Below are 15,219 nucleotides of genomic sequence, written 5' to 3' on the forward strand. Positions count from 1 at the left end.
GTCATCGGCCGATAAACGGTCATGTTTAGTGTTATCGTCATCGGCCGATAAACGGTCATTTTTAGTGTTATCGTCATCGGCCGATAAACGGTCATTTTTAGTGTTATCGTCATCGGCCAATAAACGGTCATTTTTAGTCTTAACGGTATCGACAGATAAACGGTCATTTTTAGTGTTATCGTCATCGGCCGATAAACGGTCATTTTTAGTGTTATCGTCATCGGCCGATAAACGGTCATGTTTAGTGTTATCGTCATCGGCCGATAAACGGTCATGTTTAGTGTTATCGTCATCGGCCGATAAACGGTCATGTTTAGTGTTATCGTCATCGGCCGATAAACGGTCATGTTTAGTGTTATCGTCATCGGCCGATAAACGGTCATGTTTAGTGTTATCGTCATCGGCCGATAAACGGTCATTTTTAGTGTTATCGTCATCGGCCGATAAACGGTCATGTTTAGTGTTATCGTCATCGGCCGATAAACGGTCATGTTTAGTGTTATCGTCATCGGCCGATAAACGGTCATGTTTAGTGTTATCGTCATCGGCCGATAAACGGTCATGTTTAGTGTTATCGTCATCGGCCGATAAACGGTCATGTTTAGTGTTATCGTCATCGGCCGATAAACGGTCATGTTTAGTGTTATCGTCATCGGCCGATAAACGGTCATGTTTAGTGTTATCGTCATCGACAGATAAACGATCATGTTTAGTGTCATCGTCATCGGCCGATAAACGGTCATGTTTAGTGTTATCGTCATCGGCCGATAAACGGTCATTTTTAGTGTTATCGTCATCGGCCGATAAACGGTCATTTTTAGTGTTATCGTCATCGGCCAATAAACGGTCATTTTTAGTCTTAACGGTATCGACAGATAAACGGTCATTTTTAGTGTTATCGTCATCGGCCGATAAACGGTCATTTTTAGTGTTATCGTCATCGGCCAATAAACGGTCATGTTTAGTGTTATCGTCATCGGCCGATAAACGGTCATGTTTAGTGTTATCGTCATCGGCCGATAAACGGTCATGTTTAGTGTTATCGTCATCGGCCGATAAACGGTCATGTTTAGTGTTATCGTCATCGGCCGATAAACGGTCATGTTTAGTGTTATCGTCATCGGCCGATAAACGGTCATGTTTAGTGTTATCGTCATCGGCCGATAAACGGTCATGTTTAGTGTTATCGTCATCGGCCGATAAACGGTCATGTTTAGTGTTATCGTCATCGGCCGATAAACGGTCATGTTTAGTGTTATCGTCATCGACAGATAAACGATCATGTTTAGTGTTATCGTCATTGGCCGATAAACGGTCATGTTTAGTGTTATCGTCATCGGCCGATAAACGGTCATGTTTAGTGTTATCGTCATCGGCCGATAAACGGTCATGTTTAGTGTTATCGTCATCGGCCGATAAACGGTCATGTTTAGTGTTATCGTCATCGGCCGATAAACGGTCATGTTTAGTGTTATCGTCATCGACAGATAAACGATCATGTTTAGTGTTATCGTCATCGGCCGATAAACGGTCATGTTTAGTGTTATCGTCATCGGCCGATAAACGGTCATGTTTAGTGTTATCGTCATCGGCCGATAAACGGTCATGTTTAGTGTTATCGTCATCGGCCGATAAACGGTCATGTTTAGTGTTATCGTCATCGGCCGATAAACGGTCATGTTTAGTGTTATCGTCATCGGCCGATAAACGGTAATTTTTAGTGTTATCGTCATCGGCCGATAAACGGTCATGTTTAGTGTTATCGTCATCGGCCGATAAACGGTCATTTTTAGTGTTATCGTCATCGGCCGATAAACGGTCATTTTTAGTGTTATCGTCATCGGCCAATAAACGGTCATTTTTAGTCTTAACGGTATCGACAGATAAACGGTCATGTTTAGTGTTATCGTCATCGGCCGATAAACGGTCATGTTTAGTGTTATCGTCATCGGCCGATAAACGGTCATGTTTAGTGTTATCGTCATCGGCCGATAAACGGTCATGTTTAGTGTTATCGTCATCGGCCGATAAACGGTCATGTTTAGTGTTATCGTCATCGGCCGATAAACGGTCATGTTTAGTGTTATCGTCATCGGCCGATAAACGGTAATTTTTAGTGTTATCGTCATCGGCCGATAAACGGTCATGTTTAGTGTTATCGTCATCGGCCGATAAACGGTCATTTTTAGTGTTATCGTCATCGGCCGATAAACGGTCATTTTTAGTGTTATCGTCATCGGCCAATAAACGGTCATTTTTAGTCTTAACGGTATCGACAGATAAACGGTCATTTTTAGTGTTATCGTCATCGGCCGATAAACGGTCATTTTTAGTGTTATCGTCATCGGCCGATAAACGGTCATGTTTAGTGTTATCGTCATCGGCCGATAAACGGTCATGTTTAGTGTTATCGTCATCGGCCGATAAACGGTCATGTTTAGTGTTATCGTCATCGGCCGATAAACGGTCATGTTTAGTGTTATCGTCATCGGCCGATAAACGGTCATGTTTAGTGTTATCGTCATCGGCCGATAAACGGTCATTTTTAGTGTTATCGTCATCGGCCGATAAACGGTCATGTTTAGTGTTATCGTCATCGGCCGATAAACGGTCATGTTTAGTGTTATCGTCATCGGCCGATAAACGGTCATGTTTAGTGTTATCGTCATCGGCCGATAAACGGTCATGTTTAGTGTTATCGTCATCGGCCGATAAACGGTCATGTTTAGTGTTATCGTCATCGGCCGATAAACGGTCATGTTTAGTGTTATCGTCATCGACAGATAAACGATCATGTTTAGTGTCATCGTCATCGGCCGATAAACGGTCATTTTTAGTGTTATCGTCATCGGCCGATAAACGGTCATGTTTAGTGTTATCGTCATCGACAGATAAACGATCATGTTTAGTGTTATCGTCATCGGCCGATAAACGGTCATGTTTAGTGTTATCGTCATCGGCCGATAAACGGTCATTTTTAGTGTTATCGTCATCGGCCAATAAACGGTCATTTTTAGTCTTAACGGTATCGACAGATAAACGGTCATTTTTAGTGTTATCGTCATCGGCCGATAAACGGTCATTTTTAGTGTTATCGTCATCGGCCGATAAACGGTCATGTTTAGTGTTATCGTCATCGGCCGATAAACGGTCATGTTTAGTGTTATCGTCATCGGCCGATAAACGGTCATGTTTAGTGTTATCGTCATCGGCCGATAAACGGTCATGTTTAGTGTTATCGTCATCGGCCGATAAACGGTCATGTTTAGTGTTATCGTCATCGGCCGATAAACGGTCATGTTTAGTGTTATCGTCATCGGCCGATAAACGGTAATTTTTAGTGTTATCGTCATCGGCCGATAAACGGTCATGTTTAGTGTTATCGTCATCGGCCGATAAACGGTCATTTTTAGTGTTATCGTCATCGGCCGATAAACGGTCATTTTTAGTGTTATCGTCATCGGCCAATAAACGGTCATTTTTAGTCTTAACGGTATCGACAGATAAACGGTCATTTTTAGTGTTATCGTCATCGGCCGATAAACGGTCATTTTTAGTGTTATCGTCATCGGCCAATAAACGGTCATGTTTAGTGTTATCGTCATCGGCCGATAAACGGTCATGTTTAGTGTTATCGTCATCGGCCGATAAACGGTCATGTTTAGTGTTATCGTCATCGGCCGATAAACGGTCATGTTTAGTGTTATCGTCATCGGCCGATAAACGGTCATGTTTAGTGTTATCGTCATCGGCCGATAAACGGTCATGTTTAGTGTTATCGTCATCGGCCGATAAACGGTCATGTTTAGTGTTATCGTCATCGGCCGATAAACGGTCATGTTTAGTGTTATCGTCATCGGCCGATAAACGGTCATGTTTAGTGTTATCGTCATCGACAGATAAACGATCATGTTTAGTGTTATCGTCATTGGCCGATAAACGGTCATGTTTAGTGTTATCGTCATCGGCCGATAAACGGTCATGTTTAGTGTTATCGTCATCGGCCGATAAACGGTCATGTTTAGTGTTATCGTCATCGGCCGATAAACGGTCATGTTTAGTGTTATCGTCATCGGCCGATAAACGGTCATGTTTAGTGTTATCGTCATCGACAGATAAACGATCATGTTTAGTGTTATCGTCATCGGCCGATAAACGGTCATGTTTAGTGTTATCGTCATCGGCCGATAAACGGTCATGTTTAGTGTTATCGTCATCGGCCGATAAACGGTCATGTTTAGTGTTATCGTCATCGGCCGATAAACGGTCATGTTTAGTGTTATCGTCATCGGCCGATAAACGGTCATGTTTAGTGTTATCGTCATCGGCCGATAAACGGTAATTTTTAGTGTTATCGTCATCGGCCGATAAACGGTCATGTTTAGTGTTATCGTCATCGGCCGATAAACGGTCATTTTTAGTGTTATCGTCATCGGCCGATAAACGGTCATTTTTAGTGTTATCGTCATCGGCCAATAAACGGTCATTTTTAGTCTTAACGGTATCGACAGATAAACGGTCATTTTTAGTGTTATCGTCATCGGCCGATAAACGGTCATTTTTAGTGTTATCGTCATCGGCCAATAAACGGTCATGTTTAGTGTTATCGTCATCGGCCGATAAACGGTCATGTTTAGTGTTATCGTCATCGGCCGATAAACGGTCATGTTTAGTGTTATCGTCATCGGCCGATAAACGGTCATGTTTAGTGTTATCGTCATCGGCCGATAAACGGTCATGTTTAGTGTTATCGTCATCGGCCGATAAACGGTCATGTTTAGTGTTATCGTCATCGGCCGATAAACGGTAATTTTTAGTGTTATCGTCATCGGCCGATAAACGGTCATGTTTAGTGTTATCGTCATCGGCCGATAAACGGTCATTTTTAGTGTTATCGTCATCGGCCGATAAACGGTCATTTTTAGTGTTATCGTCATCGGCCAATAAACGGTCATTTTTAGTCTTAACGGTATCGACAGATAAACGGTCATTTTTAGTGTTATCGTCATCGGCCGATAAACGGTCATTTTTAGTGTTATCGTCATCGGCCGATAAACGGTCATGTTTAGTGTTATCGTCATCGGCCGATAAACGGTCATGTTTAGTGTTATCGTCATCGGCCGATAAACGGTCATGTTTAGTGTTATCGTCATCGGCCGATAAACGGTCATGTTTAGTGTTATCGTCATCGGCCGATAAACGGTCATGTTTAGTGTTATCGTCATCGGCCGATAAACGGTCATTTTTAGTGTTATCGTCATCGGCCGATAAACGGTCATGTTTAGTGTTATCGTCATCGGCCGATAAACGGTCATGTTTAGTGTTATCGTCATCGGCCGATAAACGGTCATGTTTAGTGTTATCGTCATCGGCCGATAAACGGTCATGTTTAGTGTTATCGTCATCGGCCGATAAACGGTCATGTTTAGTGTTATCGTCATCGGCCGATAAACGGTCATGTTTAGTGTTATCGTCATCGACAGATAAACGATCATGTTTAGTGTCATCGTCATCGGCCGATAAACGGTCATTTTTAGTGTTATCGTCATCGGCCGATAAACGGTCATGTTTAGTGTTATCGTCATCGACAGATAAACGATCATGTTTAGTGTTATCGTCATCGGCCGATAAACGGTCATGTTTAGTGTTATCGTCATCGGCCGATAAACGGTCATTTTTAGTGTTATCGTCATCGGCCAATAAACGGTCATTTTTAGTCTTAACGGTATCGACAGATAAACGGTCATTTTTAGTGTTATCGTCATCGGCCGATAAACGGTCATTTTTAGTGTTATCGTCATCGGCCGATAAACGGTCATGTTTAGTGTTATCGTCATCGGCCGATAAACGGTCATGTTTAGTGTTATCGTCATCGGCCGATAAACGGTCATGTTTAGTGTTATCGTCATCGGCCGATAAACGGTCATGTTTAGTGTTATCGTCATCGGCCGATAAACGGTCATGTTTAGTGTTATCGTCATCGGCCGATAAACGGTCATGTTTAGTGTTATCGTCATCGGCCGATAAACGGTAATTTTTAGTGTTATCGTCATCGGCCGATAAACGGTCATGTTTAGTGTTATCGTCATCGGCCGATAAACGGTCATTTTTAGTGTTATCGTCATCGGCCGATAAACGGTCATTTTTAGTGTTATCGTCATCGGCCAATAAACGGTCATTTTTAGTCTTAACGGTATCGACAGATAAACGGTCATTTTTAGTGTTATCGTCATCGGCCGATAAACGGTCATTTTTAGTGTTATCGTCATCGGCCAATAAACGGTCATGTTTAGTGTTATCGTCATCGGCCGATAAACGGTCATGTTTAGTGTTATCGTCATCGGCCGATAAACGGTCATGTTTAGTGTTATCGTCATCGGCCGATAAACGGTCATGTTTAGTGTTATCGTCATCGGCCGATAAACGGTCATGTTTAGTGTTATCGTCATCGGCCGATAAACGGTCATGTTTAGTGTTATCGTCATCGGCCGATAAACGGTCATGTTTAGTGTTATCGTCATCGGCCGATAAACGGTCATGTTTAGTGTTATCGTCATCGGCCGATAAACGGTCATGTTTAGTGTTATCGTCATCGACAGATAAACGATCATGTTTAGTGTTATCGTCATTGGCCGATAAACGGTCATGTTTAGTGTTATCGTCATCGGCCGATAAACGGTCATGTTTAGTGTTATCGTCATCGGCCGATAAACGGTCATGTTTAGTGTTATCGTCATCGGCCGATAAACGGTCATGTTTAGTGTTATCGTCATCGGCCGATAAACGGTCATGTTTAGTGTTATCGTCATCGACAGATAAACGATCATGTTTAGTGTTATCGTCATCGGCCGATAAACGGTCATGTTTAGTGTTATCGTCATCGGCCGATAAACGGTCATGTTTAGTGTTATCGTCATCGGCCGATAAACGGTCATGTTTAGTGTTATCGTCATCGGCCGATAAACGGTCATGTTTAGTGTTATCGTCATCGGCCGATAAACGGTCATGTTTAGTGTTATCGTCATCGGCCGATAAACGGTAATTTTTAGTGTTATCGTCATCGGCCGATAAACGGTCATGTTTAGTGTTATCGTCATCGGCCGATAAACGGTCATTTTTAGTGTTATCGTCATCGGCCGATAAACGGTCATTTTTAGTGTTATCGTCATCGGCCAATAAACGGTCATTTTTAGTCTTAACGGTATCGACAGATAAACGGTCATTTTTAGTGTTATCGTCATCGGCCGATAAACGGTCATTTTTAGTGTTATCGTCATCGGCCAATAAACGGTCATGTTTAGTGTTATCGTCATCGGCCGATAAACGGTCATGTTTAGTGTTATCGTCATCGGCCGATAAACGGTCATGTTTAGTGTTATCGTCATCGACAGATAAACGATCATGTTTAGTGTCATCGTCATCGGCCGATAAACGGTCATTTTTAGTGTTATCGTCATCGGCCGATAAACGGTCATGTTTAGTGTTATCGTCATCGACAGATAAACGATCATGTTTAGTGTTATCGTCATCGGCCGATAAACGGTCATGTTTAGTGTTATCGTCATCGGCCGATAAACGGTCATGTTTAGTGTTATCGTCATCGGCCGATAAACGGTCATGTTTAGTGTTATCGTCATCGGCCGATAAACGGTCATGTTTAGTGTTATCGTCATCGGCCGATAAACGGTCATGTTTAGTGTTATCGTCATCGGCCGATAAACGGTCATGTTTAGTGTTATCGTCATCGGCCGATAAACGGTCATTTTTAGTGTTATCGTCATCGGCCGATAAACGGTCATGTTTAGTGTTATCGTCATTGGCCGATAAACGATCATGTTTAGTGTTATCGTCATTGGCCGATAAACGGTCATGTTTAGTGTTATCGTCATCGGCCGATAAACGGTCATGTTTAGTGTTATCGTCATCGGCCGATAAACGGTCATGTTTAGTGTTATCGTCATCGGCCGATAAACGGTCATGTTTAGTGTTATCGTCATCGGCCGATAAACGGTCATGTTTAGTGTTATCGTCATCGGCCGATAAACGGTCATGTTTAGTGTTATCGTCATCGGCCGATAAACGGTAATTTTTAGTGTTATCGTCATCGGCCGATAAACGGTCATGTTTAGTGTTATCGTCATCGGCCGATAAACGGTCATTTTTAGTGTTATCGTCATCGGCCGATAAACGGTCATTTTTAGTGTTATCGTCATCGGCCAATAAACGGTCATTTTTAGTCTTAACGGTATCGACAGATAAACGGTCATTTTTAGTGTTATCGTCATCGGCCGATAAACGGTCATTTTTAGTGTTATCGTCATCGGCCAATAAACGGTCATGTTTAGTGTTATCGTCATCGGCCGATAAACGGTCATGTTTAGTGTTATCGTCATCGGCCGATAAACGGTCATGTTTAGTGTTATCGTCATCGGCCGATAAACGGTCATGTTTAGTGTTATCGTCATCGGCCGATAAACGGTCATGTTTAGTGTTATCGTCATCGGCCGATAAACGGTCATGTTTAGTGTTATCGTCATCGGCCGATAAACGGTCATGTTTAGTGTTATCGTCATCGGCCGATAAACGGTCATGTTTAGTGTTATCGTCATCGGCCGATAAACGGTCATGTTTAGTGTTATCGTCATCGACAGATAAACGATCATGTTTAGTGTTATCGTCATTGGCCGATAAACGGTCATGTTTAGTGTTATCGTCATCGGCCGATAAACGGTCATGTTTAGTGTTATCGTCATCGGCCGATAAACGGTCATGTTTAGTGTTATCGTCATCGGCCGATAAACGGTCATGTTTAGTGTTATCGTCATCGGCCGATAAACGGTCATGTTTAGTGTTATCGTCATCGACAGATAAACGATCATGTTTAGTGTTATCGTCATCGGCCGATAAACGGTCATGTTTAGTGTTATCGTCATCGGCCGATAAACGGTCATGTTTAGTGTTATCGTCATCGGCCGATAAACGGTCATGTTTAGTGTTATCGTCATCGGCCGATAAACGGTCATGTTTAGTGTTATCGTCATCGGCCGATAAACGGTCATGTTTAGTGTTATCGTCATCGGCCGATAAACGGTAATTTTTAGTGTTATCGTCATCGGCCGATAAACGGTCATGTTTAGTGTTATCGTCATCGGCCGATAAACGGTCATTTTTAGTGTTATCGTCATCGGCCGATAAACGGTCATTTTTAGTGTTATCGTCATCGGCCAATAAACGGTCATTTTTAGTCTTAACGGTATCGACAGATAAACGGTCATGTTTAGTGTTATCGTCATCGGCCGATAAACGGTCATGTTTAGTGTTATCGTCATCGGCCGATAAACGGTCATGTTTAGTGTTATCGTCATCGGCCGATAAACGGTCATGTTTAGTGTTATCGTCATCGGCCGATAAACGGTCATGTTTAGTGTTATCGTCATCGGCCGATAAACGGTCATGTTTAGTGTTATCGTCATCGGCCGATAAACGGTAATTTTTAGTGTTATCGTCATCGGCCGATAAACGGTCATGTTTAGTGTTATCGTCATCGGCCGATAAACGGTCATTTTTAGTGTTATCGTCATCGGCCGATAAACGGTCATTTTTAGTGTTATCGTCATCGGCCAATAAACGGTCATTTTTAGTCTTAACGGTATCGACAGATAAACGGTCATTTTTAGTGTTATCGTCATCGGCCGATAAACGGTCATTTTTAGTGTTATCGTCATCGGCCGATAAACGGTCATGTTTAGTGTTATCGTCATCGGCCGATAAACGGTCATGTTTAGTGTTATCGTCATCGGCCGATAAACGGTCATGTTTAGTGTTATCGTCATCGGCCGATAAACGGTCATGTTTAGTGTTATCGTCATCGGCCGATAAACGGTCATGTTTAGTGTTATCGTCATCGGCCGATAAACGGTCATTTTTAGTGTTATCGTCATCGGCCGATAAACGGTCATGTTTAGTGTTATCGTCATCGGCCGATAAACGGTCATGTTTAGTGTTATCGTCATCGGCCGATAAACGGTCATGTTTAGTGTTATCGTCATCGGCCGATAAACGGTCATGTTTAGTGTTATCGTCATCGGCCGATAAACGGTCATGTTTAGTGTTATCGTCATCGGCCGATAAACGGTCATGTTTAGTGTTATCGTCATCGACAGATAAACGATCATGTTTAGTGTCATCGTCATCGGCCGATAAACGGTCATTTTTAGTGTTATCGTCATCGGCCGATAAACGGTCATGTTTAGTGTTATCGTCATCGACAGATAAACGATCATGTTTAGTGTTATCGTCATCGGCCGATAAACGGTCATGTTTAGTGTTATCGTCATCGGCCGATAAACGGTCATTTTTAGTGTTATCGTCATCGGCCAATAAACGGTCATTTTTAGTCTTAACGGTATCGACAGATAAACGGTCATTTTTAGTGTTATCGTCATCGGCCGATAAACGGTCATTTTTAGTGTTATCGTCATCGGCCGATAAACGGTCATGTTTAGTGTTATCGTCATCGGCCGATAAACGGTCATGTTTAGTGTTATCGTCATCGGCCGATAAACGGTCATGTTTAGTGTTATCGTCATCGGCCGATAAACGGTCATGTTTAGTGTTATCGTCATCGGCCGATAAACGGTCATGTTTAGTGTTATCGTCATCGGCCGATAAACGGTCATGTTTAGTGTTATCGTCATCGGCCGATAAACGGTAATTTTTAGTGTTATCGTCATCGGCCGATAAACGGTCATGTTTAGTGTTATCGTCATCGGCCGATAAACGGTCATTTTTAGTGTTATCGTCATCGGCCGATAAACGGTCATTTTTAGTGTTATCGTCATCGGCCAATAAACGGTCATTTTTAGTCTTAACGGTATCGACAGATAAACGGTCATTTTTAGTGTTATCGTCATCGGCCGATAAACGGTCATTTTTAGTGTTATCGTCATCGGCCAATAAACGGTCATGTTTAGTGTTATCGTCATCGGCCGATAAACGGTCATGTTTAGTGTTATCGTCATCGGCCGATAAACGGTCATGTTTAGTGTTATCGTCATCGGCCGATAAACGGTCATGTTTAGTGTTATCGTCATCGGCCGATAAACGGTCATGTTTAGTGTTATCGTCATCGGCCGATAAACGGTCATGTTTAGTGTTATCGTCATCGGCCGATAAACGGTCATGTTTAGTGTTATCGTCATCGGCCGATAAACGGTCATGTTTAGTGTTATCGTCATCGGCCGATAAACGGTCATGTTTAGTGTTATCGTCATCGACAGATAAACGATCATGTTTAGTGTTATCGTCATTGGCCGATAAACGGTCATGTTTAGTGTTATCGTCATCGGCCGATAAACGGTCATGTTTAGTGTTATCGTCATCGGCCGATAAACGGTCATGTTTAGTGTTATCGTCATCGGCCGATAAACGGTCATGTTTAGTGTTATCGTCATCGGCCGATAAACGGTCATGTTTAGTGTTATCGTCATCGACAGATAAACGATCATGTTTAGTGTTATCGTCATCGGCCGATAAACGGTCATGTTTAGTGTTATCGTCATCGGCCGATAAACGGTCATGTTTAGTGTTATCGTCATCGGCCGATAAACGGTCATGTTTAGTGTTATCGTCATCGGCCGATAAACGGTCATGTTTAGTGTTATCGTCATCGGCCGATAAACGGTCATGTTTAGTGTTATCGTCATCGGCCGATAAACGGTAATTTTTAGTGTTATCGTCATCGGCCGATAAACGGTCATGTTTAGTGTTATCGTCATCGGCCGATAAACGGTCATTTTTAGTGTTATCGTCATCGGCCGATAAACGGTCATTTTTAGTGTTATCGTCATCGGCCAATAAACGGTCATTTTTAGTCTTAACGGTATCGACAGATAAACGGTCATTTTTAGTGTTATCGTCATCGGCCGATAAACGGTCATTTTTAGTGTTATCGTCATCGGCCAATAAACGGTCACGTTTAGTGTTATCGTCATCGGCCGATAAACGGTCATGTTTAGTGTTATCGTCATCGGCCGATAAACGGTCATGTTTAGTGTTATCGTCATCGGCCGATAAACGGTCATGTTTAGTGTTATCGTCATCGGCCGATAAACGGTCATGTTTAGTGTTATCGTCATCGGCCGATAAACGGTCATTTTTAGTGTTATCGTCATCGGCCGATAAACGGTCATGTTTAGTGTTATCGTCATCGGCCGATAAACGGTCATGTTTAGTGTTATCGTCATCGGCCGATAAACAGTCATTTTTAGTGTTATCGTCATCGGCCGATAAACGGTCATGTTTAGTGTTATCGTCATCGACAGATAAACGATCATGTTTAGTGTTATCGTCATCGGCCGATAAACGGTCATGTTTAGTGTTATCGTCATCGGCCGATAAACGGTCATGTTTAGTGTTATCGTCATCGGCTGATAAACGGTCATGTTTAGTGTTATCGTCATCGGCCGATAAACGGTCATGTTTAGTGTTATCGTCATCGGCCGATAAACGGTCATGTTTAGTGTTATCGTCATCGGCCGATAAACGGTCATTTTTAGTGTTATCGTCATCGGCCGATAAACGGTCATGTTTAGTGTTATCGTCATTGGCCGATAAACGATCATGTTTAGTGTTATCGTCATTGGCCGATAAACGGTCATGTTTAGTGTTATCGTCATCGGCCGATAAACGGTCATGTTTAGTGTTATCGTCATCGGCCGATAAACGGTCATGTTTAGTGTTATCGTCATCGGCCGATAAACGGTCATGTTTAGTGTTATCGTCATCGGCCGATAAACGGTCATGTTTAGTGTTATCGTCATCGGCCGATAAACGGTCATGTTTAGTGTTATCGTCATCGGCCGATAAACGGTAATTTTTAGTGTTATCGTCATCGGCCGATAAACGGTCATGTTTAGTGTTATCGTCATCGGCCGATAAACGGTCATTTTTAGTGTTATCGTCATCGGCCGATAAACGGTCATTTTTAGTGTTATCGTCATCGGCCAATAAACGGTCATTTTTAGTCTTAACGGTATCGACAGATAAACGGTCATTTTTAGTGTTATCGTCATCGGCCGATAAACGGTCATTTTTAGTGTTATCGTCATCGGCCAATAAACGGTCATGTTTAGTGTTATCGTCATCGGCCGATAAACGGTCATGTTTAGTGTTATCGTCATCGGCCGATAAACGGTCATGTTTAGTGTTATCGTCATCGGCCGATAAACGGTCATGTTTAGTGTTATCGTCATCGGCCGATAAACGGTCATGTTTAGTGTTATCGTCATCGGCCGATAAACGGTCATTTTTAGTGTTATCGTCATCGGCCGATAAACGGTCATGTTTAGTGTTATCGTCATCGGCCGATAAACGGTCATGTTTAGTGTTATCGTCATCGGCCGATAAACAGTCATTTTTAGTGTTATCGTCATCGGCCGATAAACGGTCATGTTTAGTGTTATCGTCATCGACAGATAAACGATCATGTTTAGTGTTATCGTCATCGGCCGATAAACGGTCATGTTTAGTGTTATCGTCATCGGCCGATAAACGGTCATGTTTAGTGTTATCGTCATCGGCCGATAAACGGTCATGTTTAGTGTTATCGTCATCGGCCGATAAACGGTCATGTTTAGTGTTATCGTCATCGGCCGATAAACGGTCATGTTTAGTGTTATCGTCATCGGCCGATAAACGGTCATGTTTAGTGTTATCGTCATCGGCCGATAAACGGTCATGTTTAGTGTTATCGTCATCGGCCGATAAACGGTCATGTTTAGTGTTATCGTCATCGGCCGATAAACGGTCATGTTTAGTGTTATCGTCATCGGCCGATAAACGGTCATGTTTAGTGTTATCGTCATCGGCCGATAAACGGTCATGTTTAGTGTTATCGTCATCGACAGATAAACGATCATGTTTAGTGTTATCGTCATTGGCCGATAAACGGTCATGTTTAGTGTTATCGTCATCGGCCGATAAACGGTCATGTTTAGTGTTATCGTCATCGGCCGATAAACGGTCATGTTTAGTGTTATCGTCATCGGCCGATAAACGGTCATGTTTAGTGTTATCGTCATCGACAGATAAACGATCATGTTTAGTGTTATCGTCATCGGCCGATAAACGGTCATGTTTAGTGTTATCGTCATCGGCCGATAAACGGTCATGTTTAGTGTTATCGTCATCGGCCGATAAACGGTCATGTTTAGTGTTATCGTCATCGACAGATAAACGGTCATGTTTAGTGTTATCGTCATCGGCCGATAAACGGTCATGTTTAGTGTTATCGTCATCGGCCGATAAACGGTCATTTTTAGTGTTATCGTCATCGGCCGATAAACGGTCATGTTTAGTGTTATCGTCATCGACAGATAAACGATCATGTTTAGTGTCATCGTCATCGGCCGATAAACGGTCATTTTTAGTGTTATCGTCATCGGCCGATAAACGGTCATGTTTAGTGTTATCGTCATCGACAGATAAACGATCATGTTTAGTGTTATCGTCATCGGCCGATAAACGGTCATGTTTAGTGTTATCGTCATCGGCCGATAAACGGTCATGTTTAGTGTTATCGTCATCGGCCGATAAACGGTCATTTTTAGTGTTATCGTCATCGGCCGATAAACGGTCATGTTTAGTGTTATCGTCATCGACAGATAAACGATCATGTTTAGTGTTATCGTCATCGGCCGATAAACGGTCATGTTTAGTGTTATCGTCATCGGCCGATAAACGGTCATGTTTAGTGTTATCGTCATCGGCCGATAAACGGTCATGTTTAGTGTTATCGTCATCGGCCGATAAACGGTCATGTTTAGTGTTATCGTCATCGGCCGATAAACGGTCATGTTTAGTGTTATCGTCATCGGCCGATAAACGGTCATGTTTAGTGTTATCGTCATCGGCCGATAAACGGTCATGTTTAGTGTTATCGTCATCGACAGATAAACGGTCATGTTTAGTGTTATCGTCATCGGCCGATAAACGGTCATGTTTAGTGTTATCGTCATCGGCCGATAAACGGTCATGTTTAGTGTTATCGTCATCGGCCGATAAACGGTCATTTTTAGTGTTATCGTCATCGGCCGATAAACGGTCATGTTTAGTGTTATCGTCATCGGCCGATAAACGGTCATGTTTAGTGTTATCGTCATCGACCGATAAACGGTCATGTTTAGTGTTATCGTCATCGGCCGATAAACGGTCATGTTT

The sequence above is a fragment of the Barbatula barbatula genome, assembly GCF_947034865.1.
Source record: "Barbatula barbatula genome assembly, chromosome: 2".
Classification (NCBI taxonomy): Eukaryota; Metazoa; Chordata; class Actinopteri; order Cypriniformes; family Nemacheilidae; genus Barbatula; species Barbatula barbatula.